Genomic DNA, 25,853 nt, shown 5'->3' with positions numbered 1-25,853 from the left:
CCATGGCAAAACTTCTGTCTTGGAGGCCATGAATGGACTCCACAGAGAGACGGGTTGGTCTTTACAGGTATGAAAAGAAGTGCCTCGTCCAATCTAGGGCCTGTGGCTAGGCGTTTCCTGAGCTGAATTCTCCTTGGAGGAGAGTGGGCGTGTTCAGTTTCTCTGCAGACTAGTGCCTGACAGGTGAGGGAGGGGGAGCAGGATGCATTTGGCCTGGGTTCATATCTTTCTTCTGTGGCTTTAATGGTCTTTGCTTCATATTCTGTTTTACTGACTGCTTTGCATAGAGGCTGCTCCCTTGTTCTCCCACGCAGGAGGCCCTGAAGAGGAATCCCAAAAATGTCATCTGACGTAGTCGGCAGGATTTGAACATACTCGTGGAGACGGCAAATGATATCTAGTCCATCGCCTTAACCACTTGGTAACGACTACTTGGCTCTGCAAGCGGTGCCCCTTTCAACATAGCCCTTCATGTCTTCACAGGCAACCTCACTGGCTCCAGTCATTCCGCTCTGCTCCTTCCTCTTCCTCAGCAATCCTTTGCACTGGCAAGGTGCTTCTCAAAAAACAAATATAGGCACTCCTGCCAATCCACAAGTATTCCGAAGGCTTTGCTGAGGCCCTCTGCAGCCCTTCTTCTTTACAGCACATCAACTGCTGACCTTTGTTTGCCCTAAGGCTTCTGCTTCCATATTGGAGTCATCCCAGGCTTTGGTGATCCCAGCCGTCAGCCCAGCACCTCAGTTGAGCCTTTGAAAGGCTGTCAGGCCCTGCTCCTCTTTCTGTCTTGATATTCTAGCCACATTACTTAATAGGTGAGTGGAGGCGGGCCCAAGAGAGGGTAGTCTCTATGCAAATGAAGTGCTTGGGCATACCTGGGAGTGTCCTTCTGCAAGCCATTCAGCCTCCTGGCTGGTGGCAGGTTTGTTGAGGAGAGCAAGGCCGTGTTGGGCCAGTCCCAAAGCAAAGGCGAGCTCCTTCAGCAGGAGTCCATTTATGCGAGGGACCCTAAGTTACTCAGGCATATATAATAATCACCTTTAGCCCTTAAAGAGAGGTTTTGGCCGATCGGGGCCAAAGGGGCGGTGGGGTCAGAAGGCTCAGGGTAAGGGCCTCAGTAGCCTCACCTCTCTTGTTGCCCTAGGTTGCACTGTGGTCTGGGACCTGGCCAAACGCCAATCCTTTTTAACCACACCTGCAGCTCTGCCTAGGCCGAGAAGCAACAGCAGAGAGCTTCCTTCCTGCCCCTTCCTGTGCTTCCCACCAACCTCCTAAATTGACCCCTGTAGAGGAGCTAGCTGCCTTGTCCTTCCCAACAACAATTTATCCAGGCACTCACCCCAGACAGCAGGCTCGAAAAGCACAGGCAAGGCTTCTCTGCAGCTCCCCAAAATAGACAGATACAGTGTCTGAGAAGCTGTAGGCCTGGGCAGCGTACTCCTTGAGAGTTTTCATGCTGGCATTGCACAGTGCATTGTTTCACATTCTTGTCTTTGTTTTACCTGTGCTCTCAACGTTGTTGAATAATACATGCTTATTCCTGGGAAAGGAGGCATCCAAGGAAAAACCTAACACATCATTGTGAAAGAGCACCGACGTAGTCGGCAGGATTTGAACCTGCGCGGGGACACCCCAATGGATTTCGAGTCCATCGCCTTAACCACTCGGCCACGACTACTCACGAGGGGTGGCTGCCACTTAAGCTGAGGTTCTCACTCTCACAGCAGTCTTTTTCTTTCCCTCAGTTCACTCTGCTCCACTGCCTTCCCATCTTTGCCTATCCGTTCTACTGCAAAAAATACACTCGGTCCATACCTGCATACTGACGTGACTCAAAGGCACTATTATAAAGTTCATGTTCCTGGCCAGAGAAAATCAAAAAGGAGGTTGTAAAAGAATGCAGTTATGACACTTTAGGAAAATAATGACACTGTCAGACGCCCCAATAAGGCTACTTCCTTCATGCATCTGATACCTCAGATGGAACTTACTGGCGAGATGATAACTGAAGTTCTTTCCCAATCTCCTTGGCTATTACTCGACATGTGTCTTCTCGACAGCTGGGGTGCACAAGTGGCAGGAGTGCCAGACAGGTAGTCTCATGCCTTCTCCGGCCACTCTTTTGATCCCATTCCCTGCCCAGTGTTTCGCCTTCCTTAGCTCTATTGAGAGTGATAGCTATATTCGGCCTGCTTGTGCAGATGCCATTTAATATGAAGTATAAAATATCACCAAAGGTGAAGTAGCACGTAGTCGGCAGGATTTGAACCTACGCGGGGAGACCCCAATGGATTTCAAGTCCATCGCCTTAACCACTCGGCCACGACTACTTGCTTAAAGCTATGGTCCATTTTCAACGTAGCTCGTTTCTATTTCTGCTGGCGGTCTAGCCTCTGGACAGAAGCAGTCCTTTTCTAGAGAGGAAGGCCACAATGGCAAAAGTTTGAGCCCTCCCAGGCCGCTGACCCTATTAGTCCTGCTTTTGGAGCCCGCATTTATGCCAGAAGGTATTTCAAAGAATTATGGGAAAATACTGTTCACAAAAGGGACAGCGTAGTTGGCAGGATTCGAACCTGCGCGGGGATACCCCAATGGATTTCTAGTCCATCGCCTTAACCACTCGGCCACAACTACCCACACAAGTGAATCTCAACAGGGCACTTTACCTCCATCCGTAGTCTTTTTTCTTTCCGTTCACTGGACCATTTTCCCTGCTCTCCTATACATCATTCCTATTCCACAGAAGACTTTCTAAAGCGTCTCAAGCTAAAAGCAGGCATGCATGTGAAATTAGCACTCCTTGTATGTTCATGTTTTGAGACGGGGGAAAAAAATCAGGCCGGAAGAGGTGGTAGCTTTAACGTCAGGGAGATGGCAGCCACGATAGGCACCATGGCAAAACTTCTGTCTTGGAGGCCATGAATGGACTCCACAGAGAGACGGGTTGGTCTTTACAGGTATGAAAAGAAGTGCCTCGTCCAATCTAGGGCCTGTGGCTAGGCGTTTCCTGAGCTGAATTCTCCTTGGAGGAGAGTGGGCGTGTTCAGTTTCTCTGCAGACTAGTGCCTGACAGGTGAGGGAGGGGGAGCAGGATGCATTTGGCCTGGGTTCATATCTTTCTTCTGTGGCTTTAATTGTCTTTGCTTCATATTCTGTTTTACTGTCTGCTTTGCATAGAGGCTGCTCCCTTGTTCTCCCACGCAGGAGGCCCTGAAGAGGAATCCCAAAAATGTCATCTGACGTAGTCGGCAGGATTTGAACATACTCGTGGAGACGCCAAATGATATCTAGTCCATCGCCTTAACCACTTGGTAACGACTACTTGGCTCTGCAAGCGGTGCCCCTTTCAACATAGCCCTTCATGTCTTCACAGGCAACCTCACTGGCTCCAGTCATTCCGCTCTGCTCCTTCCTCTTCCTCAGCAATCCTTTGCACTGGCAAGGTGCTTCTCAAAAAACAAATATAGGCACTCCTGCCAATCCACAAGTATTCCGAAGGCTTTGCTGAGGCCCTCTGCAGCCCTTCTTCTTTACAGCACATCAACTGCTGACCTTTGTTTGCCCTAAGGCTTCTGCTTCCATATTGGAGTCATCCCAGGCTTTGGTGATCCCAGCCGTCAGCCCAGCACCTCAGTTGAGCCTTTGAAAGGCTGTCAGGCCCTGCTCCTCTTTCTGTCTTGATATTCTAGCCACATTACTTAATAGGTGAGTGGAGGCGGGCCCAAGAGAGGGTAGTCTCTATGCAAATGAAGTGCTTGGGCATACCTGGGAGTGTCCTTCTGCAAGCCATTCAGCCTCCTGGCTGGTGGCAGGTTTGTTGAGGAGAGCAAGGCCGTGTTGGGCCAGTCCCAAAGCAAAGGCGAGCTCCTTCAGCAGGAGTCCATTTATGCGAGGGACCCTAAGTTACTCAGGCATATATAATAATCACCTTTAGCCCTTATAGAGAGGTTTTGGCCGATCGTGGCCGATCGTGGCCAAAGGGGCGGTGGGGTCAGAAGGCTCAGGGTAAGGGCCTCAGTAGCCTCACCTCTCTTGTTGCCCTAGGTTGCACTGTGGTCTGGGACCTGGCCAAACGCCAATCCTTTTTAACCACACCTGCAGCTCTGCCTAGGCCAAGAAGCAACAGCAGAGAGCTTCCTTCCTGCCCCTTCCTGTGCTTCCCACCAACCTCCTAAATTGACCCCTGTAGAGGAGCTAGCTGCCTTGTCCTTCCCAACAACAATTTATCCAGGCACTCACCCCAGACAGCAGGCTCGAAAAGCACAGGCAAGGCTTCTCTGCAGCTCCCCAAAATAGACAGATACAGTGTCTGAGAAGCTGTAGGCCTGGGCAGCGTACTCCTTGAGAGTTTTCATGCTGGCATTGCACAGTGCATTGTTTCACATTCTTGTCTTTGTTTTACCTGTGCTCTCAACGTTGTTGAATAATACATGCTTATTCCTGGGAAAGGAGGCATCCAAGGAAAAACCTAACACATCATTGTGAAAGAGCACCGACGTAGTCGGCAGGATTTGAACCTGCGCGGGGACACCCCAATGGATTTCGAGTCCATCGCCTTAACCACTCGGCCACGACTACTCACGAGGGGTGGCTGCCACTTAAGCTGAGGTTCTCACTCTCACAGCAGTCTTTTTCTTTCCCTCAGTTCACTCTGCTCCACTGCCTTCCCATCTTTGCCTATCCGTTCTACTGCAAAAAATACACTCGGTCCATACCTGCATACTGACGTGACTCAAAGGCACTATTATAAAGTTCATGTTCCTGGCCAGAGAAAATCAAAAAGGAGGTTGTAAAAGAATGCAGTTATGACACTTTAGGAAAATAATGACACTGTCAGACGCCCCAATAAGGCTACTTCCTTCATGCATCTGATACCTCAGATGGAACTTACTGGCGAGATGATAACTGAAGTTCTTTCCCAATCTCCTTGGCTATTACTCGACATGTGTCTTCTCGAGAGCTGGGGTGCACAAGTGGCAGGAGTGCCAGACAGGTAGTCTCATGCCTTCTCCGGCCACTCTTTTGATCCCATTCCCTGCCCAGTGTTTCGCCTTCCTTAGCTCTATTGAGAGTGATAGCTATATTCGGCCTGCTTGTGCAGATGCCATTTAATATGAAGTATAAAATATCACCAAAGGTGAAGTAGCACGTAGTCGGCAGGATTTGAACCTACGCGGGGAGACCCCAATGGATTTCAAGTCCATCGCCTTAACCACTCGGCCACGACTACTTGCTTAAAGCTATGGTCCATTTTCAACATAGCTCGTTTCTATTTCTGCTGGCGGTCTAGCCTCTGGACAGAAGCAGTCCTTTTCTAGAGAGGAAGGCCACAATGGCAAAAGTTTGAGCCCTCCCAGGCCGCTGACCCTATTAGTCCTGCTTTTGGAGCCCGCATTTATGCCAGAAGGTATTTCAAAGAATTATGGGAAAATACAGTTCACAAAAGGGACAGCGTAGTTGGCAGGATTCGAACCTGCGCGGGGATACCCCAATGGATTTCTAGTCCATCGCCTTAACCACTCGGCCACAACTACCCACACAAGTGAATCTCAACAGGGCACTTTACCTCCATCCGTAGTCTTTTTTCTTTCCGTTCACTGGACCATTTTCCCTGCTCTCCTATACATCATTCCTATTCCACAGAAGACTTTCTAAAGCGTCTCAAGCTAAAAGCAGGCATGCATGTGAAATTAGCACTCCTTGTATGTTCATGTTTTGAGACGGGGGGAAAAAATCAGGCCGGAAGAGGTGGTAGCTTTAACGTCAGGGAGATGGCAGCCACGATAGGCACCATGGCAAAACTTCTGTCTTGGAGGCCATGAATGGACTCCACAGAGAGACGGGTTGGTCTTTACAGGTATGAAAAGAAGTGCCTCGTCCAATCTAGGGCCTGTGGCTAGGCGTTTCCTGAGCTGAATTCTCCTTGGAGGAGAGTGGGCGTGTTCAGTTTCTCTGCAGACTAGTGCCTGACAGGTGAGGGAGGGGGAGCAGGATGCATTTGGCCTGGGTTCATATCTTTCTTCTGTGGCTTTAATGGTCTTTGCTTCATATTCTGTTTTACTGACTGCTTTGCATAGAGGCTGCTCCCTTGTTCTCCCACGCAGGAGGCCCTGAAGAGGAATCCCAAAAATGTCATCTGACGTAGTCGGCAGGATTTGAACATACTCGTGGAGACGGCAAATGATATCTAGTCCATCGCCTTAACCACTTGGTAACGACTACTTGGCTCTGCAAGCGGTGCCCCTTTCAACATAGCCCTTCATGTCTTCACAGGCAACCTCACTGGCTCCAGTCATTCCGCTCTGCTCCTTCCTCTTCCTCAGCAATCCTTTGCACTGGCAAGGTGCTTCTCAAAAAACAAATATAGGCACTCCTGCCAATCCACAAGTATTCCGAAGGCTTTGCTGAGGCCCTCTGCAGCCCTTCTTCTTTACAGCACATCAACTGCTGACCTTTGTTTGCCCTAAGGCTTCTGCTTCCATATTGGAGTCATCCCAGGCTTTGGTGATCCCAGCCGTCAGCCCAGCACCTCAGTTGAGCCTTTGAAAGGCTGTCAGGCCCTGCTCCTCTTTCTGTCTTGATATTCTAGCCACATTACTTAATAGGTGAGTGGAGGCGGGCCCAAGAGAGGGTAGTCTCTATGCAAATGAAGTGCTTGGGCATACCTGGGAGTGTCCTTCTGCAAGCCATTCAGCCTCCTGGCTGGTGGCAGGTTTGTTGAGGAGAGCAAGGCCGTGTTGGGCCAGTCCCAAAGCAAAGGCGAGCTCCTTCAGCAGGAGTCCATTTATGCGAGGGACCCTAAGTTACTCAGGCATATATAATAATCACCTTTAGCCCTTATAGAGAGGTTTTGGCCGATCGTGGCCGATCGGGGCCAAAGGGGCGGTGGGGTCAGAAGGCTCTGGGTAAGGGCCTCAGTAGCCTCACCTCTCTTGTTGCCCTAGGTTGCACTGTGGTCTGGGACCTGGCCAAACGCCAATCCTTTTTAACCACACCTGCAGCTCTGCCTAGGCCGAGAAGCAACAGCAGAGAGCTTCCTTCCTGCCCCTTCCTGTGCTTCCCACCAACCTCCTAAATTGACCCCTGTAGAGGAGCTAGCTGCCTTGTCCTTCCCAACAACAATTTATCCAGGCACTCACCCCAGACAGCAGGCTCGAAAAGCACAGGCAAGGCTTCTCTGCAGCTCCCCAAAATAGACAGATACAGTGTCTGAGAAGCTGTAGGCCTGGGCAGCGTACTCCTTGAGAGTTTTCATGCTGGCATTGCACAGTGCATTGTTTCACATTCTTGTCTTTGTTTTACCTGTGCTCTCAACGTTGTTGAATAATACATGCTTATTCCTGGGAAAGGAGGCATCCAAGGAAAAACCTAACACATCATTGTGAAAGAGCACCGACGTAGTCGGCAGGATTTGAACCTGCGCGGGGACACCCCAATGGATTTCGAGTCCATCGCCTTAACCACTCGGCCACGACTACTCACGAGGGGTGGCTGCCACTTAAGCTGAGGTTCTCACTCTCACAGCAGTCTTTTTCTTTCCCTCAGTTCACTCTGCTCCACTGCCTTCCCATCTTTGCCTATCCGTTCTACTGCAAAAAATACACTCGGTCCATACCTGCATACTGACGTGACTCAAAGGCACTATTATAAAGTTCATGTTCCTGGCCAGAGAAAATCAAAAAGGAGGTTGTAAAAGAATGCAGTTATGACACTTTAGGAAAATAATGACACTGTCAGACGCCCCAATAAGGCTACTTCCTTCATGCATCTGATACCTCAGATGGAACTCACTGGCGAGATGATAACTGAAGTTCTTTCCCAATCTCCTTGGCTATTACTCGACATGTGTCTTCTCGACAGCTGGGGTGCACAAGTGGCAGGAGTGCCAGACAGGTAGTCTCATGCCTTCTCCGGCCACTCTTTTGATCCCATTCCCTGCCCAGTGTTTCGCCTTCCTTAGCTCTATTGAGAGTGATAGCTATATTCGGCCTGCTTGTGCAGATGCCATTTAATATGAAGTATAAAATATCACCAAAGGTGAAGTAGCACGTAGTCGGCAGGATTTGAACCTACGTGGGGAGACCCCAATGGATTTCAAGTCCATCGCCTTAACCACTCGGCCACGACTACTTGCTTAAAGCTATGGTCCATTTTCAACGTAGCTCGTTTCTATTTCTGCTGGCGGTCTAGCCTCTGGACAGAAGCAGTCCTTTTCTAGAGAGGAAGGCCACAATGGCAAAAGTTTGAGCCCTCCCAGGCCGCTGACCCTATTAGTCCTGCTTTTGGAGCCCGCATTTATGCCAGAAGGTATTTCAAAGAATTATGGGAAAATACTGTTCACAAAAGGGACAGCGTAGTTGGCAGGATTCGAACCTGCGCGGGGATACCCCAATGGATTTCTAGTCCATCGCCTTAACCACTCGGCCACAACAACCCACACAAGTGAATCTCAACAGGGCACTTTACCTCCATCCGTAGTCTTTTTTCTTTCCGTTCACTGGACCATTTTCCCTGCTCTCCTATACATCATTCCTATTCCACAGAAGACTTTCTAAAGCGTCTCAAGCTAAAAGCAGGCATGCATGTGAAATTAGCACTCCTTGTATGTTCATGTTTTGAGACGGGGGAAAAAAATCAGGCCGGAAGAGGTGGTAGCTTTAACGTCAGGGAGATGGCAGCCACGATAGGCACCATGGCAAAACTTCTGTCTTGGAGGCCATGAATGGACTCCACAGAGAGACGGGTTGGTCTTTACAGGTATGAAAAGAAGTGCCTCGTCCAATCTAGGGCCTGTGGCTAGGCGTTTCCTGAGCTGAATTCTCCTTGGAGGAGAGTGGGCGTGTTCAGTTTCTCTGCAGACTAGTGCCTGACAGGTGAGGGAGGGGGAGCAGGATGCATTTGGCCTGGGTTCATATCTTTCTTCTGTGGCTTTAATGGTCTTTGCTTCATATTCTGTTTTACTGACTGCTTTGCATAGAGGCTGCTCCCTTGTTCTCCCACGCAGGAGGCCCTGAAGAGGAATCCCAAAAATGTCATCTGACGTAGTCGGCAGGATTTGAACATACTCGTGGAGACGGCAAATGATATCTAGTCCATCGCCTTAACCACTTGGTAACGACTACTTGGCTCTGCAAGCGGTGCCCCTTTCAACATAGCCCTTCATGTCTTCACAGGCAACCTCACTGGCTCCAGTCATTCCGCTCTGCTCCTTCCTCTTCCTCAGCAATCCTTTGCACTGGCAAGGTGCTTCTCAAAAAACAAATATAGGCACTCCTGCCAATCCACAAGTATTCCGAAGGCTTTGCTGAGGCCCTCTGCAGCCCTTCTTCTTTACAGCACATCAACTGCTGACCTTTGTTTGCCCTAAGGCTTCTGCTTCCATATTGGAGTCATCCCAGGCTTTGGTGATCCCAGCCGTCAGCCCAGCACCTCAGTTGAGCCTTTGAAAGGCTGTCAGGCCCTGCTCCTCTTTCTGTCTTGATATTCTAGCCACATTACTTAATAGGTGAGTGGAGGCGGGCCCAAGAGAGGGTAGTCTCTATGCAAATGAAGTGCTTGGGCATACCTGGGAGTGTCCTTCTGCAAGCCATTCAGCCTCCTGGCTGGTGGCAGGTTTGTTGAGGAGAGCAAGGCCGTGTTGGGCCAGTCTCAAAGCAAAGGCGAGCTCCTTCAGCAGGAGTCCATTTATGCGAGGGACCCTAAGTTACTCAGGCATATATAATAATCACCTTTAGCCCTTAAAGAGAGGTTTTGGCCGATCGGGGCCAAAGGAGCGGTGGGGTCAGAAGGCTCAGGGTAAGGGCCTCAGTAGCCTCACCTCTCTTGTTGCCCTAGGTTGCACTGTGGTCTGGGACCTGGCCAAACGCCAATCCTTTTTAACCACACCTGCAGCTCTGCCTAGGCCGAGAAGCAACAGCAGAGAGCTTCCTTCCTGCCCCTTCCTGTGCTTCCCACCAACCTCCTAAATTGACCCCTGTAGAGGAGCTAGCTGCCTTGTCCTTCCCAACAACAATTTATCCAGGCACTCACCCCAGACAGCAGGCTCGAAAAGCACAGGCAAGGCTTCTCTGCAGCTCCCCAAAATAGACAGATACAGTGTCTGAGAAGCTGTAGGCCTGGGCAGCGTACTCCTTGAGAGTTTTCATGCTGGCATTGCACAGTGCATTGTTTCACATTCTTGTCTTTGTTTTACCTGTGCTCTCAACGTTGTTGAATAATACATGCTTATTCCTGGGAAAGGAGGCATCCAAGGAAAAACCTAACACATCATTGTGAAAGAGCACCGACGTAGTCGGCAGGATTTGAACCTGCGCGGGGACACCCCAATGGATTTCGAGTCCATCGCCTTAACCACTCGGCCACGACTACTCACGAGGGGTGGCTGCCACTTAAGCTGAGGTTCTCACTCTCACAGCAGTCTTTTTCTTTCCCTCAGTTCACTCTGCTCCACTGCCTTCCCATCTTTGCCTATCCGTTCTACTGCAAAAAATACACTCGGTCCATACCTGCATACTGACGTGACTCAAAGGCACTATTATAAAGTTCATGTTCCTGGCCAGAGAAAATCAAAAAGGAGGTTGTAAAAGAATGCAGTTATGACACTTTAGGAAAATAATGACACTGTCAGACGCCCCAATAAGGCTACTTCCTTCATGCATCTGATACCTCAGATGGAACTTACTGGCGAGATGATAACTGAAGTTCTTTCCCAATCTCCTTGGCTATTACTCGACATGTGTCTTCTCGACAGCTGGGGTGCACAAGTGGCAGGAGTGCCAGACAGGTAGTCTCATGCCTTCTCCGGCCACTCTTTTGATCCCATTCCCTGCCCAGTGTTTCGCCTTCCTTAGCTCTATTGAGAGTGATAGCTATATTCGGCCTGCTTGTGCAGATGCCATTTAATATGAAGTATAAAATATCACCAAAGGTGAAGTAGCACGTAGTCGGCAGGATTTGAACCTACGCGGGGAGACCCCAATGGATTTCAAGTCCATCGCCTTAACCACTCGGCCACGACTACTTGCTTAAAGCTATGGTCCATTTTCAACGTAGCTCGTTTCTATTTCTGCTGGCGGTCTAGCCTCTGGACAGAAGCAGTCCTTTTCTAGAGAGGAAGGCCACAATGGCAAAAGTTTGAGCCCTCCCAGGCCGCTGACCCTATTAGTCCTGCTTTTGGAGCCCGCATTTATGCCAGAAGGTATTTCAAAGAATTATGGGAAAATACTGTTCACAAAAGGGACAGCGTAGTTGGCAGGATTCGAACCTGCGCGGGGATACCCCAATGGATTTCTAGTCCATCGCCTTAACCACTCGGCCACAACTACCCACACAAGTGAATCTCAACAGGGCACTTTACCTCCATCCGTAGTCTTTTTTCTTTCCGTTCACTGGACCATTTTCCCTGCTCTCCTATACATCATTCCTATTCCACAGAAGACTTTCTAAAGCGTCTCAAGCTAAAAGCAGGCATGCATGTGAAATTAGCACTCCTTGTATGTTCATGTTTTGAGACGGGGGAAAAAAATCAGGCCGGAAGAGGTGGTAGCTTTAACGTCAGGGAGATGGCAGCCACGATAGGCACCATGGCAAAACTTCTGTCTTGGAGGCCATGAATGGACTCCACAGAGAGACGGGTTGGTCTTTACAGGTATGAAAAGAAGTGCCTCGTCCAATCTAGGGCCTGTGGCTAGGCGTTTCCTGAGCTGAATTCTCCTTGGAGGAGAGTGGGCGTGTTCAGTTTCTCTGCAGACTAGTGCCTGACAGGTGAGGGAGGGGGAGCAGGATGCATTTGGCCTGGGTTCATATCTTTCTTCTGTGGCTTTAATGGTCTTTGCTTCATATTCTGTTTTACTGACTGCTTTGCATAGAGGCTGCTCCCTTGTTCTCCCACGCAGGAGGCCCTGAAGAGGAATCCCAAAAATGTCATCTGACGTAGTCGGCAGGATTTGAACATACTCGTGGAGACGCCAAATGATATCTAGTCCATCGCCTTAACCACTTGGTAACGACTACTTGGCTCTGCAAGCGGTGCCCCTTTCAACATAGCCCTTCATGTCTTCACAGGCAACCTCACTGGCTCCAGTCATTCCGCTCTGCTCCTTCCTCTTCCTCAGCAATCCTTTGCACTGGCAAGGTGCTTCTCAAAAAACAAATATAGGCACTCCTGCCAATCCACAAGTATTCCGAAGGCTTTGCTGAGGCCCTCTGCAGCCCTTCTTCTTTACAGCACATCAACTGCTGACCTTTGTTTGCCCTAAGGCTTCTGCTTCCATATTGGAGTCATCCCAGGCTTTGGTGATCCCAGCCGTCAGCCCAGCACCTCAGTTGAGCCTTTGAAAGGCTGTCAGGCCCTGCTCCTCTTTCTGTCTTAATATTCTAGCCACATTACTTAATAGGTGAGTGGAGGCGGGCCCAAGAGAGGGTAGTCTCTATGCAAATGAAGTGCTTGGGCATACCTGGGAGTGTCCTTCTGCAAGCCATTCAGCCTCCTGGCTGGTGGCAGGTTTGTTGAGGAGAGCAAGGCCGTGTTGGGCCAGTCCCAAAGCAAAGGCGAGCTCCTTCAGCAGGAGTCCATTTATGCGAGGGACCCTAAGTTACTCAGGCATATATAATAATCACCTTTAGCCCTTATAGAGAGGTTTTGGCCGATCGGGGCCAAAGGGGCGGTGGGGTCAGAAGGCTCAGGGTAAGGGCCTCAGTAGCCTCACCTCTCTTGTTGCCCTAGGTTGCACTGTAGTCTGGGACCTGGCCAAACGCCAATCCTTTTTAACCACACCTGCAGCTCTGCCTAGGCCAAGAAGCAACAGCAGAGAGCTTCCTTCCTGCCCCTTCCTGTGCTTCCCACCAACCTCCTAAATTGACCCCTGTAGAGGAGCTAGCTGCCTTGTCCTTCCCAACAACAATTTATCCAGGCACTCACCCCAGACAGCAGGCTCGAAAAGCACAGGCAAGGCTTCTCTGCAGCTCCCCAAAATAGACAGATACAGTGTCTGAGAAGCTGTAGGCCTGGGAAGCGTACTCCTTGAGAGTTTTCATGCTGGCATTGCACAGTGCATTGTTTCACATTCTTGTCTTTGTTTTACCTGTGCTCTCAACGTTGTTGAATAATACATGCTTATTCCTGGGAAAGGAAGCATCCAAGGAAAAACCTAACACATCATTGTGAAAGAGCACCGACGTAGTCGGCAGGATTTGAACCTGCGCGGGGACACCCCAATGGATTTCAAGTCCATCGCCTTAACCACTCGGCCACGACTACTCACGAGGGGTGGCTGCCACTTAAGCTGAGGTTCTCACTCTCACAGCAGTCTTTTTCTTTCCCTCAGTTCACTCTGCTCCACTGCCTTCCCATCTTTGCCTATCCGTTCTACTGCAAAAAATACACTCGGTCCATACCTGCATACTGACGTGACTCAAAGGCACTATTATAAAGTTCATGTTCCTGGCCAGAGAAAAGCAAAAAGGAGGTTGTAAAAGAATGCAGTTATGACACTTTAGGAAAATAATGACACTGTCAGACGCCCCAATAAGGCTACTTCCTTCATGCATCTGATACCTCAGATGGAACTTACTGGCGAGATGATAACTGAAGTTCTTTCCCAATCTCCTTGGCTATTACTCGACATGTGTCTTCTCGACAGCTGGGGTGCACAAGTGGCAGGAGTGCCAGACAGGTAGTCTCATGCCTTCTCCGGCCACTCTTTTGATCCCATTCCCTGCCCAGTGTTTCGCCTTCCTTAGCTCTATTGAGAGTGATAGCTATATTCGGCCTGCTTGTGCAGATGCCATTTAATATGAAGTATAAAATATCACCAAAGGTGAAGTAGCATAGTCGGCAGGATTTGAACCTACGCGGGGAGACCCCAATGGATTTCAAGTCCATCGCCTTAACCACTCGGCCACGACTACTTGCTTAAAGCTATGGTCCATTTTCAACATAGCTCGTTTCTATTTCTGCTGGCGGTCTAGCCTCTGGACAGAAGCAGTCCTTTTCTAGAGAGGAAGGCCACAATGGCAAAAGTTTGAGCCCTCCCAGGCCGCTGACCCTATTAGTCCTGCTTTTGGAGCCCGCATTTATGCCAGAAGGTATTTCAAAGAATTATGGGAAAATACTGTTCACAAAAGGGACAGCGTAGTTGGCAGGATTCGAACCTGCGCGGGGATACCCCAATGGATTTCTAGTCCATCGCCTTAACCACTCGGCCACAACTACCCACACAAGTGAATCTCAACAGGGCACTTTACCTCCATCCGTAGTCTTTTTTCTTTCCGTTCACTGGACCATTTTCCCTGCTCTCCTATACATCATTCCTATTCCACAGAAGACTTTCTAAAGCGTCTCAAGCTAAAAGCAGGCATGCATGTGAAATTAGCACTCCTTGTATGTTCATGTTTTGAGACGGGGGGAAAAAATCAGGCCGGAAGAGGTGGTAGCTTTAACGTCAGGGAGATGGCAGCCACGATAGGCACCATGGCAAAACTTCTGTCTTGGAGGCCATGAATGGACTCCACAGAGAGACGGGTTGGTCTTTACAGGTATGAAAAGAAGTGCCTCGTCCAATCTAGGGCCTGTGGCTAGGCGTTTCCTGAGCTGAATTCTCCTTGGAGGAGAGTGGGCGTGTTCAGTTTCTCTGCAGACTAGTGCCTGACAGGTGAGGGAGGGGGAGCAGGATGCATTTGGCCTGGGTTCATATCTTTCTTCTGTGGCTTTAATGGTCTTTGCTTCATATTCTGTTTTACTGACTGCTTTGCATAGAGGCTGCTCCCTTGTTCTCCCACGCAGGAGGCCCTGAAGAGGAATCCCAAAAATGTCATCTGACGTAGTCGGCAGGATTTGAACATACTCGTGGAGACGGCAAATGATATCTAGTCCATCGCCTTAACCACTTGGTAACGACTACTTGGCTCTGCAAGCGGTGCCCCTTTCAACATAGCCCTTCATGTCTTCACAGGCAACCTCACTGGCTCCAGTCATTCCGCTCTGCTCCTTCCTCTTCCTCAGCAATCCTTTGCACTGGCAAGGTGCTTCTCAAAAAACAAATATAGGCACTCCTGCCAATCCACAAGTATTCCGAAGGCTTTGCTGAGGCCCTCTGCAGCCCTTCTTCTTTACAGCACATCAACTGCTGACCTTTGTTTGCCCTAAGGCTTCTGCTTCCATATTGGAGTCATCCCAGGCTTTGGTGATCCCAGCCGTCAGCCCAGCACCTCAGTTGAGCCTTTGAAAGGCTGTCAGGCCCTGCTCCTCTTTCTGTCTTGATATTCTAGCCACATTACTTAATAGGTGAGTGGAGGCGGGCCCAAGAGAGGGTAGTCTCTATGCAAATGAAGTGCTTGGGCATACCTGGGAGTGTCCTTCTGCAAGCCATTCAGCCTCCTGGCTGGTGGCAGGTTTGTTGAGGAGAGCAAGGCCGTGTTGGGCCAGTCCCAAAGCAAAGGCAAGCTCCTTCAGCAGGAGTCCATTTATGCGAGGGACCCTAAGTTACTCAGGCATATATAATAATCACCTTTAGCCCTTATAGAGAGGTTTTGGCCGATCGGGGCCAAAGGGGCGGTGGGGTCAGAAGGCTCAGGGTAAGGGCCTCAGTAGCCTCACCTCTCTTGTTGCCCTAGGTTGCACTGTGGTCTGGGACCTGGCCAAACGCCAATCCTTTTTAACCACACCTGCAGCTCTGCCTAGGCCGAGAAGCAACAGCAGAGAGCTTCCTTCCTGCCCCTTCCTGTGCTTCCCACCAACCTCCTAAATTGACCCCTGTAGAGGAGCTAGCTGCCTTGTCCTTCCCAACAACAATTTATCCAGGCACTCACCCCAGACAGCAGGCTCGAAAAGCACAGGCAAGGCTTCTCTGCAGCTCCCCAAAATAGACAGATACAGTGTCTGAGAAGCTGTAGGCCTGGGCAGCGTACTCCTTGAGAGTTTTCATGCTGGCATTGCACAGTGCATTGTTTCACATTCTTGTCTTTGTTTTACCTGTGCTCTCAACGTTGTTGAATAATACATGCTTATTCCTGGGAAAGGAGGCATCCAAGGAAAAACCTAACACATCATTGTGAAAGAGCACCGACGTAGTCGGCAGGATTTGAACCTGCGCGGGGACACCCCAATGGATTTCGAGTCCATCGCCTTAACCACTCGGCCACGACTACTCACGAGGGGTGGCTGCCACTTAAGCTGAGGTTCTCACTCTCACAGCAGTCTTTTTCTTTCCCTCAGTTCACTCTGCTCCACTGCCTTCCCATCTTTGCCTATCCGTTCTACTGCAAAAAATACACTCGGTCCATACCTGCATACTGACGTGACTCAAAGGCACTATTATAAAGTTCATGTTCCTGGCCAGAGAAAATCAAAAAGGAGGTTGTAAAAGAATGCAGTTATGACACTTTAGGAAAATAATGACACTGTCAGACGCCCCAATAAGGCTACTTCCTTCATGCATCTGATACCTCAGATGGAACTTACTGGCGAGATGATAACTGAAGTTCTTTCCCAATCTCCTTGGCTATTACTCGACATGTGTCTTCTCGACAGCTGGGGTGCACAAGTGGCAGGAGTGCCAGACAGGTAGTCTCATGCCTTCTCCGGCCACTCTTTTGATCCCATTCCCTGCCCAGTGTTTCGCCTTCCTTAGCTCTATTGAGAGTGATAGCTATATTCGGCCTGCTTGTGCAGATGCCATTTAATATGAAGTATAAAATATCACCAAAGGTGAAGTAGCACGTAGTCGGCAGGATTTGAACCTACGCGGGGAGACCCCAATGGATTTCAAGTCCATCGCCTTAACCACTCGGCCACGACTACTTGCTTAAAGCTATGGTCCATTTTCAACGTAGCTCGTTTCTATTTCTGCTGGCGGTCTAGCCTCTGGACAGAAGCAGTCCTTTTCTAGAGAGGAAGGCCACAATGGCAAAAGTTTGAGCCCTCCCAGGCCGCTGACCCTATTAGTCCTGCTTTTGGAGCCCGCATTTATGCCAGAAGGTATTTCAAAGAATTATGGGAAAATACTGTTCACAAAAGGGACAGCGTAGTTGGCAGGATTCAAACCTGCGCGGGGATACCCCAATGGATTTCTAGTCCATCGCCTTAACCACTCGGCCACAACTACCCACACAAGTGAATCTCAACAGGGCACTTTACCTCCATCCGTAGTCTTTTTTCTTTCCGTTCACTGGACCATTTTCCCTGCTCTCCTATACATCATTCCTATTCCACAGAAGACTTTCTAAAGCGTCTCAAGCTAAAAGCAGGCATGCATGTGAAATTAGCACTCCTTGTATGTTCATGTTTTGAGACGGGGGAAAAAAATCAGGCCGGAAGAGGTGGTAGCTTTAACGTCAGGGAGATGGCAGCCACGATAGGCACCATGGCAAAACTTCTGTCTTGGAGGCCATGAATGGACTCCACAGAGAGACGGGTTGGTCTTTACAGGTATGAAAAGAAGTGCCTCGTCCAATCTAGGGCCTGTGGCTAGGCGTTTCCTGAGCTGAATTCTCCTTGGAGGAGAGTGGGCGTGTTCAGTTTCTCTGCAGACTAGTGCCTGACAGGTGAGGGAGGGGGAGCAGGATGCATTTGGCCTGGGTTCATATCTTTCTTCTGTGGCTTTAATGGTCTTTGCTTCATATTCTGTTTTACTGACTGCTTTGCATAGAGGCTGCTCCCTTGTTCTCCCACGCAGGAGGCCCTGAAGAGGAATCCCAAAAATGTCATCTGACGTAGTCGGCAGGATTTGAACATACTCGTGGAGACGCCAAATGATATCTAGTCCATCGCCTTAACCACTTGGTAACGACTACTTGGCTCTGCAAGCGGTGCCCCTTTCAACATAGCCCTTCATGTCTTCACAGGCAACCTCACTGGCTCCAGTCATTCCGCTCTGCTCCTTCCTCTTCCTCAGCAATCCTTTGCACTGGCAAGGTGCTTCTCAAAAAACAAATATAGGCACTCCTGCCAATCCACAAGTATTCCGAAGGCTTTGCTGAGGCCCTCTGCAGCCCTTCTTCTTTACAGCACATCAACTGCTGACCTTTGTTTGCCCTAAGGCTTCTGCTTCCATATTGGAGTCATCCCAGGCTTTGGTGATCACAGCCGTCAGCCCAGCACCTCAGTTGAGCCTTTGAAAGGCTGTCAGGCCCTGCTCCTCTTTCTGTCTTGATATTCTAGCCACATTACTTAATAGGTGAGTGGAGGCGGGCCCAAGAGAGGGTAGTCTCTATGCAAATGAAGTGCTTGGGCATACCTGGGAGTGTCCTTCTGCAAGCCATTCAGCCTCCTGGCTGGTGGCAGGTTTGTTGAGGAGAGCAAGGCCGTGTTGGGCCAGTCCCAAAGCAAAGGCGAGCTCCTTCAGCAGGAGTCCATTTATGCGAGGGACCCTAAGTTACTCAGGCATATATAATAATCACCTTTAGCCCTTATAGAGAGGTTTTGGCCGATCGGGGCCAAAGGGACGGTGGGGTCAGAAGGCTCAGGGTAAGGGCCTCAGTAGCCTCACCTCTCTTGTTGCCCTAGGTTGCACTGTGGTCTGGGACCTGGCCAAACGCCAATCCCTTTTAACCACACCTGCAGCTCTGCCTAGGCCGAGAAGCAACAGCAGAGAGCTTCCTTCCTGCCCCTTCCTGTGCTTCCCACCAACCTCCTAAATTGACCCCTGTAGAGGAGCTAGCTGCCTTGTCCTTCCCAACAACAATTTATCCAGGCACTCACCCCAGACAGCAGGCTCGAAAAGCACAGGCAAGGCTTCTCTGCAGCTCCCCAAAATAGACAGATACAGTGTCTGAGAAGCTGTAGGCCTGGGCAGCGTACTCCTTGAGAGTTTTCATGCTGGCATTGCACAGTGCATTGTTTCACATTCTTGTCTTTGTTTTACCTGTGCTCTCAACGTTGTTGAATAATACATGCTTATTCCTGGGAAAGGAGGCATCCAAGGAAAAACCTGACACATCATTGTGAAAGAGCACCGACGTAGTCGGCAGGATTTGAACCTGCGCGGGGACACCCCAATGGATTTCGAGTCCATCGCCTTAACCACTCGGCCACGACTACTCACGAGGGGTGGCTGCCACTTAAGCTGAGGTTCTCACTCTCACAGCAGTCTTTTTCTTTCCCTCAGTTCACTCTGCTCCACTGCCTTCCCATCTTTGCCTATCCGTTCTACTGCAAAAAATACACTCGGTCCATACCTGCATACTGACGTGACTCAAAGGCACTATTATAAAGTTCATGTTCCTGGCCAGAGAAAAGCAAAAAGGAGGTTGTAAAAGAATGCAGTTATGACACTTTAGGAAAATAATGACACTGTCAGACGCCCCAATAAGGCTACTTCCTTCATGCATCTGATACCTCAGATGGAACTTACTGGCGAGATGATAACTGAAGTTCTTTCCCAATCTCCTTGGCTATTACTCGACATGTGTCTTCTCGACAGCTGGGGTGCACAAGTGGCAGGAGTGCCAGACAGGTAGTCTCATGCCTTCTCCGGCCACTCTTTTGATCCCATTCCCTGCCCAGTGTTTCGCCTTCCTTAGCTCTATTGAGAGTGATAGCTATATTCGGCCTGCTTGTGCAGATGCCATTTAATATGAAGTATAAAATATCACCAAAGGTGAAGTAGCACATAGTCGGCAGGATTTGAACCTACGCGGGGAGACCCCAATGGATTTCAAGTCCATCGCCTTAACCACTCGGCCACGACTACTTGCTAAAAGCTATGGTCCATTTTCAACGTAGCTCGTTTCTATTTCTGCTGGCGGTCTAGCCTCTGGACAGAAGCAGTCCTTTTCTAGAGAGGAAGGCCACAATGGCAAAAGTTTGAGCCCTCCCAGGCCGCTGACCCTATTAGTCCTGCTTTTGGAGCCCGCATTTATGCCAGAAGGTATTTCAAAGAATTATGGGAAAATACTGTTCACAAAAGGGACAGCGTAGTTGGCAGGATTCGAACCTGCGCGGGGATACCCCAATGGATTTCTAGTCCATCGCCTTAACCACTCGGCCACAACTACCCACACAAGTGAATCTCAACAGGGCACTTTACCTCCATCCGTAGTCTTTTTTCTTTCCGTTCACTGGACCATTTTCCCTGCTCTCCTATACATCATTCCTATTCCACAGAAGACTTTCTAAAGCGTCTCAAGCTAAAAGCAGGCATGCATGTGAAATTAGCACTCCTTGTATGTTCATGTTTTGAGACGGGGGAAAAAAATCAGGCCGGAAGAGGTGGTAGCTTTAACGTCAGGGAGATGGCAGCCACGATAGGCACCATGGCAAAACTTCTGTCTTGGAGGCCATGAATGGACTCCACAGAGAGACGGGTTGGTCTTTACAGGTATGAAAAGAAGTGCCTCGTCCAATCTAGGGCCTGTGGCTAGGCGTTTCCTGAGCTGAATTCTCCTTGGAGGAGAGTGGGCGTGTTCAGTTTCTCTGCAGACTAGTGCCTGACAGGTGAGGGAGGGGGAGCAGGATGCATTTGGCCTGGGTTCATATCTTTCTTCTGTGGCTTTAATGGTCTTTGCTTCATATTCTGTTTTACTGACTGCTTTGCATAGAGGCTGCTCCCTTGTTCTCCCACGCAGGAGGCCCTGAAGAGGAATCCCAAAAATGTCATCTGACGTAGTCGGCAGGATTTGAACATACTCGTGGAGACGCCAAATGATATCTAGTCCATCGCCTTAACCACTTGGTAACGACTACTTGGCTCTGCAAGCGGTGCCCCTTTCAACATAGCCCTTCATGTCTTCACAGGCAACCTCACTGGCTCCAGTCATTCCGCTCTGCTCCTTCCTCTTCCTCAGCAATCCTTTGCACTGGCAAGGTGCTTCTCAAAAAACAAATATAGGCACTCCTGCCAATCCACAAGTATTCCGAAGGCTTTGCTGAGGCCCTCTGCAGCCCTTCTTCTTTACAGCACATCAACTGCTGACCTTTGTTTGCCCTAAGGCTTCTGCTTCCATATTGGAGTCATCCCAGGCTTTGGTGATCCCAGCCGTCAGCCCAGCACCTCAGTTGAGCCTTTGAAAGGCTGTCAGGCCCTGCTCCTCTTTCTGTCTTGATATTCTAGCCACATTACTTAATAGGTGAGTGGAGGCGGGCCCAAGAGAGGGTAGTCTCTATGCAAATGAAGTGCTTGGGCATACCTGGGAGTGTCCTTCTGCAAGCCATTCAGCCTCCTGGCTGGTGGCAGGTTTGTTGAGGAGAGCAAGGCCGTGTTGGGCCAGTCCCAAAGCAAAGGCGAGCTCCTTCAGCAGGAGTCCATTTATGCGAGGGACCCTAAGTTACTCAGGCATATATAATAATCACCTTTAGCCCTTATAGAGAGGTTTTGGCCGATCGGGGCCAAAGGGGCGGTGGGGTCAGAAGGCTCAGGGTAAGGGCCTCAGTAGCCTCACCTCTCTTGTTGCCCTAGGTTGCACTGTGGTCTGGGACCTGGCCAAACGCCAATCCTTTTTAACCACACCTGCAGCTCTGCCTAGGCCGAGAAGCAACAGCAGAGAGCTTCCTTCCTGCCCCTTCCTGTGCTTCCCACCAACCTCCTAAATTGACCCCTGTAGAGGAGCTAGCTGCCTTGTCCTTCCCAACAACAATTTATCCAGGCACTCACCCCAGACAGCAGGCTCGAAAAGCACAGGCAAGGCTTCTCTGCAGCTCCCCAAAATAGACAGATACAGTGTCTGAGAAGCTGTAGGCCTGGGCAGCGTACTCCTTGAGAGTTTTCATGCTGGCATTGCACAGTGCATTGTTTCACATTCTTGTCTTTGTTTTACCTGTGCTCTCAACGTTGTTGAATAATACATGCTTATTCCTGGGAAAGGAGGCATCCAAGGAAAAACCTAACACATCATTGTGAAAGAGCACCGACGTAGTCGGCAGGATTTGAACCTGCGCGGGGACACCCCAATGGATTTCGAGTCCATCGCCTTAACCACTCGGCCACGACTGGTGGCTGCCACTTAAGCTGAGGTTCTCACTCTCACAGCAGTCTTTTTCTTTCCCTCAGTTCACTCTGCTCCACTGCCTTCCCATCTTTGCCTATCCGTTCTACTGCAAAAAACACACTCGGTCCATACCTGCATACTGACGTGACTCAAAGGCACTATTATAAAGTTCATGTTCCTGGCCAGAGAAAAGCAAAAAGGAGGTTGTAAAAGAATGCAGTTATGACACTTTAGGAAAATAATGACACTGTCAGACGCCACAATAAGGCTACTTCCTTCATGCATCTGATACCTCAGATGGAACTTACTGGCGAGATGATAACTGAAGTTCTTTCCCAATCTCCTTGGCTATTACTCGACATGTGTCTTCTCGACAGCTGGGGTGCACAAGTGGCAGGAGTGCCAGACAGGTAGTCTCATGCCTTCTCCGGCCACTCTTTTGATCCCATTCCCTGCCCAGTGTTTCGCCTTCCTTAGCTCTATTGATCCTGAGAGCTATATTCGGCCTGCTTGTGCAGATGCCATTTAATATGAAGTATAAAATATCACCAAAGGTGAAGCAGCACGTAGTCGGCAGTATTTGAACCTACGCGGGGAGACCCCAATGGATTTCAAGTCCATCGCCTTAGCCACTCGGCCACGACTACTTGCTTAAAGCTATGGTCCATTTTCAACGTAGCTCGTTTCTATTTCTGCTGGCGGTCTAGCCTCTGGACAGAAGCAGTCCTTTTCTAGAGAGGAAGGCCACAATGGCAAAAGTTTGAGCCCTCCCAGGCCGCTGACCCTATTAGTCCTGCTTTTGGAGCCCGCATTTATGCCAGAAGGTATTTCAAAGAATTATGGGAAAATACTGTTCACAAAAGGGACAGCGTAGTTGGCAGGATTCGAACCTGCGCGGGGATACCCCAATGGATTTCTAGTCCATCGCCTTAACCACTCGGCCACAACTACCCACACAAGTGAATCTCAACAGGGCACTTTACCTCCATCCGTAGTCTTTTTTCTTTCCGTTCACTGGACCATTTTCCCTGCTCTCCTATACATCATTCCTATTCCACAGAAGACTTTCTAAAGCGTCTCAAGCTAAAAGCAGGCATGCATGTGAAATTAGCACTCCTTGTATGTTCATGTTTTGAGACGGGGGAAAAAAATCAGGCCGGAAGAGGTGGTAGCTTTAACGTCAGGGAGATGGCAGCCACGATAGGCACCATCGCAAAACTTCTGTCTTGGAGGCCATGAATGGACTCCACAGAGAGACGGGTTGGTCTTTACAGGTATGAAAAGAAGTGCCTCGTCCAATCTAGGGCCTGTGGCTAGGCGTTTCCTGAGCTGAATTCTCCTTGGAGGAGAGTGGGCGCGTTCAGTTTCTCTGCAGACTAGTGCCTGACAGGTGAGGGAGGGGGAGCAGGATGCATTTGGCCTGGGTTCATATCTTTCTTCTGTGGCTTTAATGGTCTTTGCTTCATATTCTGTTTTACTGACTGCTTTGCATAGAGGCTGCTCCCTTGTTCTCCCACGCAGGAGGCCCTGAAGAGGAATCCCAAAAATGTCATCTGACGTAGTCGGCAGGATTTGAACATACTCGTGGAGACGCCAAATGATATCTAGTCCATCGCCTTAACCACTTGGTAACGACTACTTGGCTCTGCAAGCGGTGCCCCTTTCAACATAGCCCTTCATGTCTTCACAGGCAACCTCACTGGCACCAGTCATTCCACTCTGCTCCTTCCTCTTCCTCAGCAATCCTTTGCACTGGCAAGGTGCTTCTCAAAAAACAAATATAGGCACTCCTGCCAATCCACAAGTATTCCGAAGGCTTTGCTGAGGCCCTCTGCAGCCCTTCTTCTTTACAGCACATCAACTGCTGACCTTTGTTTGCCCTAAGGCTTCTGCTTCCATATTGGAGTCATCCCAGGCTTTGGTGATCCCAGCCGTCAGCCCAGCACCTCAGTTGAGCCTTTGAAAGGCTGTCAGGCCCTGCTCCTCTTTCTGTCTTGATATTCTAGCCACATTACTTAATAGGTGAGTGGAGGCGGGCCCAAGAGAGGGTAGTCTCTATGCAAATGAAGTGCTTGGGCATACCTGGGAGTGTCCTTCTGCAAGCCATTCAGCCTCCTGGCTGGTGGCAGGTTTGTTGAGGAGAGCAAGGCCGTGTTGGGCCAGTCCCAAAGCAAAGGCGAGCTCCTTCAGCAGGAGTCCATTTATGCGAGGGACCCTAAGTTACTCAGGCATATATAATAATCACCTTTAGCCCTTATAGAGAGGTTTTGGCCGATCGGGGCCAAAGGGGCGGTGGGGTGAGAAGGCTCAGGGTAAGGGCCTCAGTAGCCTCACCTCTCTTGTTGCCCTAAGTTGCACTGTGGTCTGGGACCTGGCCAAACGCCAATCCTTTTTAACCACACCTGCAGCTCTGCCTAGGCCGAGAAGCAACAGCAGAGAGCTTCCTTCCTGCCCCTTCCTGTGCTTCCCACCAACCTCCTAAATTGACCCCTGTAGAGGAGCTAGCTGCCTTGTCCTTCCCAACAACAATTTATCCAGGCACTCACCCCAGACAGCAGGCTCGAAAAGCACAGGCAAGGCTTCTCTGCAGCTCCCCAAAATAGACAGATACAGTGTCTGAGAAGCTGTAGGCCTGGGCAGCGTACTCCTTGAGAGTTTTCATGCTGGCATTGCACAGTGCATTGTTTCACATTCTTGTCTTTGTTTTACCTGTGCTCTCATCGTTGTTGAATAATACATGCTTATTCCTGGGAAAGGAGGCATCCAAGGAAAAACCTAACACATCATTGTGAAAGAGCACCGACGTAGTCAGCAGGATTCGAACCTGCGCGGGGATACCCCAATGGATTTCTAGTCCATCGCCTTAACCACTCGGCCACAACTACCCACACAAGTGAATCTCAACAGGGCAGTTTACCTCCATCCGTAGTCTTTTTTCTTTCCGTTCACTGGACCATTTTCCCTGCTCTCCTATACATCATTCCTATTCCACAGAAGACTTTCTAAAGCGTCTCAAGCTAAAAGCAGGCATGCATGTGAAATTAGCACTCCTTGTATGTTCATGTTTTGAGACGGGGGAAAAAAATCAGGCCGGAAGAGGTGGTAGCTTTAACGTCAGGGAGATGGCAGCCACGATAGGCACCATCGCAAAACTTCTGTCTTGGAGGCCATGAATGGACTCCACAGAGAGACGGGTTGGTCTTTACAGGTATGAAAAGAAGTGCCTCGTCCAATCTAGGGCCTGTGGCTAGGCGTTTCCTGAGCTGAATTCTCCTTGGAGGAGAGTGGGCGCGTTCAGTTTCTCTGCAGACTAGTGCCTGACAGGTGAGGGAGGGGGAGCAGGATGCATTTGGCCTGGGTTCATATCTTTCTTCTGTGGCTTTAATGGTCTTTGCTTCATATTCTGTTTTACTGACTGCTTTGCATAGAGGCTGCTCCCTTGTTCTCCCACGCAGGAGGCCCTGAAGAGGAATCCCAAAAATGTCATCTGACGTAGTCGGCAGGATTTGAACATACTCGTGGAGACGCCAAATGATATCTAGTCCATCGCCTTAACCACTTGGTAACGACTACTTGGCTCTGCAAGCGGTGCCCCTTTCAACATAGCCCTTCATGTCTTCACAGGCAACCTCACTGGCTCCAGTCATTCCGCTCTGCTCCTTCCTCTTCCTCAGCAATCCTTTGCACTGGCAAGGTGCTTCTCAAAAAACAAATATAGGCACTCCTGCCAATCCACAAGTATTCCGAAGGCTTTGCTGAGGCCCTCTGCAGCCCTTCTTCTTTACAGCACATCAACTGCTGACCTTTGTTTGCCCTAAGGCTTCTGCTTCCATATTGGAGTCATCCCAGGCTTTGGTGATCCCAGCCGTCAGCCCAGCACCTCAGTTGAGCCTTTGAAAGGCTGTCAGGCCCTGCTCCTCTTTCTGTCTTGA

General features: G+C 49.8%; 25 non-coding genes across 25 annotated transcripts; all 25 read right to left on the bottom strand.

Moving 5' to 3' along the window:
* Positions 1 to 1,596: 1,596 nt before the first annotated feature.
* Positions 1,597 to 1,678, bottom strand: TRNAS-CGA (transfer RNA serine (anticodon CGA)). The gene has a single exon. It is a non-coding gene; the product is annotated as a tRNA-Ser (tRNA).
* A 570-nt stretch (positions 1,679 to 2,248) lies between these two features.
* On the bottom strand, positions 2,249 to 2,330 carry TRNAS-UGA (transfer RNA serine (anticodon UGA)). Its single transcript has one exon. It is a non-coding gene; the product is annotated as a tRNA-Ser (tRNA).
* A 222-nt stretch (positions 2,331 to 2,552) lies between these two features.
* On the bottom strand, positions 2,553 to 2,634 carry TRNAS-AGA (transfer RNA serine (anticodon AGA)). Its single transcript has one exon. It is a non-coding gene; the product is annotated as a tRNA-Ser (tRNA).
* Positions 2,635 to 4,496: 1,862 nt separating this feature from the next.
* TRNAS-CGA (transfer RNA serine (anticodon CGA)) lies at positions 4,497 to 4,578 on the bottom strand. The gene has a single exon. It is a non-coding gene; the product is annotated as a tRNA-Ser (tRNA).
* Positions 4,579 to 5,148: 570 nt separating this feature from the next.
* Positions 5,149 to 5,230, bottom strand: TRNAS-UGA (transfer RNA serine (anticodon UGA)). Its single transcript has one exon. It is a non-coding gene; the product is annotated as a tRNA-Ser (tRNA).
* A 222-nt stretch (positions 5,231 to 5,452) lies between these two features.
* Positions 5,453 to 5,534, bottom strand: TRNAS-AGA (transfer RNA serine (anticodon AGA)). Its single transcript has one exon. It is a non-coding gene; the product is annotated as a tRNA-Ser (tRNA).
* A 1,862-nt stretch (positions 5,535 to 7,396) lies between these two features.
* Positions 7,397 to 7,478, bottom strand: TRNAS-CGA (transfer RNA serine (anticodon CGA)). Its single transcript has one exon. It is a non-coding gene; the product is annotated as a tRNA-Ser (tRNA).
* A 570-nt stretch (positions 7,479 to 8,048) lies between these two features.
* TRNAS-UGA (transfer RNA serine (anticodon UGA)) lies at positions 8,049 to 8,130 on the bottom strand. The gene has a single exon. It is a non-coding gene; the product is annotated as a tRNA-Ser (tRNA).
* A 222-nt stretch (positions 8,131 to 8,352) lies between these two features.
* TRNAS-AGA (transfer RNA serine (anticodon AGA)) lies at positions 8,353 to 8,434 on the bottom strand. The gene has a single exon. It is a non-coding gene; the product is annotated as a tRNA-Ser (tRNA).
* A 1,852-nt stretch (positions 8,435 to 10,286) lies between these two features.
* Positions 10,287 to 10,368, bottom strand: TRNAS-CGA (transfer RNA serine (anticodon CGA)). The gene has a single exon. It is a non-coding gene; the product is annotated as a tRNA-Ser (tRNA).
* A 570-nt stretch (positions 10,369 to 10,938) lies between these two features.
* Positions 10,939 to 11,020, bottom strand: TRNAS-UGA (transfer RNA serine (anticodon UGA)). Its single transcript has one exon. It is a non-coding gene; the product is annotated as a tRNA-Ser (tRNA).
* Positions 11,021 to 11,242: 222 nt separating this feature from the next.
* On the bottom strand, positions 11,243 to 11,324 carry TRNAS-AGA (transfer RNA serine (anticodon AGA)). The gene has a single exon. It is a non-coding gene; the product is annotated as a tRNA-Ser (tRNA).
* A 1,852-nt stretch (positions 11,325 to 13,176) lies between these two features.
* Positions 13,177 to 13,258, bottom strand: TRNAS-UGA (transfer RNA serine (anticodon UGA)). Its single transcript has one exon. It is a non-coding gene; the product is annotated as a tRNA-Ser (tRNA).
* Positions 13,259 to 13,826: 568 nt separating this feature from the next.
* On the bottom strand, positions 13,827 to 13,908 carry TRNAS-UGA (transfer RNA serine (anticodon UGA)). The gene has a single exon. It is a non-coding gene; the product is annotated as a tRNA-Ser (tRNA).
* A 222-nt stretch (positions 13,909 to 14,130) lies between these two features.
* TRNAS-AGA (transfer RNA serine (anticodon AGA)) lies at positions 14,131 to 14,212 on the bottom strand. The gene has a single exon. It is a non-coding gene; the product is annotated as a tRNA-Ser (tRNA).
* A 1,852-nt stretch (positions 14,213 to 16,064) lies between these two features.
* TRNAS-CGA (transfer RNA serine (anticodon CGA)) lies at positions 16,065 to 16,146 on the bottom strand. The gene has a single exon. It is a non-coding gene; the product is annotated as a tRNA-Ser (tRNA).
* A 570-nt stretch (positions 16,147 to 16,716) lies between these two features.
* On the bottom strand, positions 16,717 to 16,798 carry TRNAS-UGA (transfer RNA serine (anticodon UGA)). Its single transcript has one exon. It is a non-coding gene; the product is annotated as a tRNA-Ser (tRNA).
* A 222-nt stretch (positions 16,799 to 17,020) lies between these two features.
* On the bottom strand, positions 17,021 to 17,102 carry TRNAS-AGA (transfer RNA serine (anticodon AGA)). Its single transcript has one exon. It is a non-coding gene; the product is annotated as a tRNA-Ser (tRNA).
* Positions 17,103 to 18,954: 1,852 nt separating this feature from the next.
* Positions 18,955 to 19,036, bottom strand: TRNAS-CGA (transfer RNA serine (anticodon CGA)). The gene has a single exon. It is a non-coding gene; the product is annotated as a tRNA-Ser (tRNA).
* Positions 19,037 to 19,606: 570 nt separating this feature from the next.
* TRNAS-UGA (transfer RNA serine (anticodon UGA)) lies at positions 19,607 to 19,688 on the bottom strand. Its single transcript has one exon. It is a non-coding gene; the product is annotated as a tRNA-Ser (tRNA).
* A 222-nt stretch (positions 19,689 to 19,910) lies between these two features.
* TRNAS-AGA (transfer RNA serine (anticodon AGA)) lies at positions 19,911 to 19,992 on the bottom strand. Its single transcript has one exon. It is a non-coding gene; the product is annotated as a tRNA-Ser (tRNA).
* A 1,852-nt stretch (positions 19,993 to 21,844) lies between these two features.
* On the bottom strand, positions 21,845 to 21,926 carry TRNAS-CGA (transfer RNA serine (anticodon CGA)). The gene has a single exon. It is a non-coding gene; the product is annotated as a tRNA-Ser (tRNA).
* Positions 21,927 to 22,486: 560 nt separating this feature from the next.
* On the bottom strand, positions 22,487 to 22,568 carry TRNAS-UGA (transfer RNA serine (anticodon UGA)). Its single transcript has one exon. It is a non-coding gene; the product is annotated as a tRNA-Ser (tRNA).
* Positions 22,569 to 22,790: 222 nt separating this feature from the next.
* On the bottom strand, positions 22,791 to 22,872 carry TRNAS-AGA (transfer RNA serine (anticodon AGA)). The gene has a single exon. It is a non-coding gene; the product is annotated as a tRNA-Ser (tRNA).
* Positions 22,873 to 24,724: 1,852 nt separating this feature from the next.
* Positions 24,725 to 24,806, bottom strand: TRNAS-AGA (transfer RNA serine (anticodon AGA)). The gene has a single exon. It is a non-coding gene; the product is annotated as a tRNA-Ser (tRNA).
* Positions 24,807 to 25,853: the final 1,047 nt, after the last annotated feature.

This window comes from Pleurodeles waltl, chromosome 7 (assembly GCF_031143425.1).
Source record: "Pleurodeles waltl isolate 20211129_DDA chromosome 7, aPleWal1.hap1.20221129, whole genome shotgun sequence".
NCBI classification, from domain to species: Eukaryota; Metazoa; Chordata; class Amphibia; order Caudata; family Salamandridae; genus Pleurodeles; species Pleurodeles waltl.
This window is presented reverse-complemented; position numbering and strand designations above follow the sequence as displayed.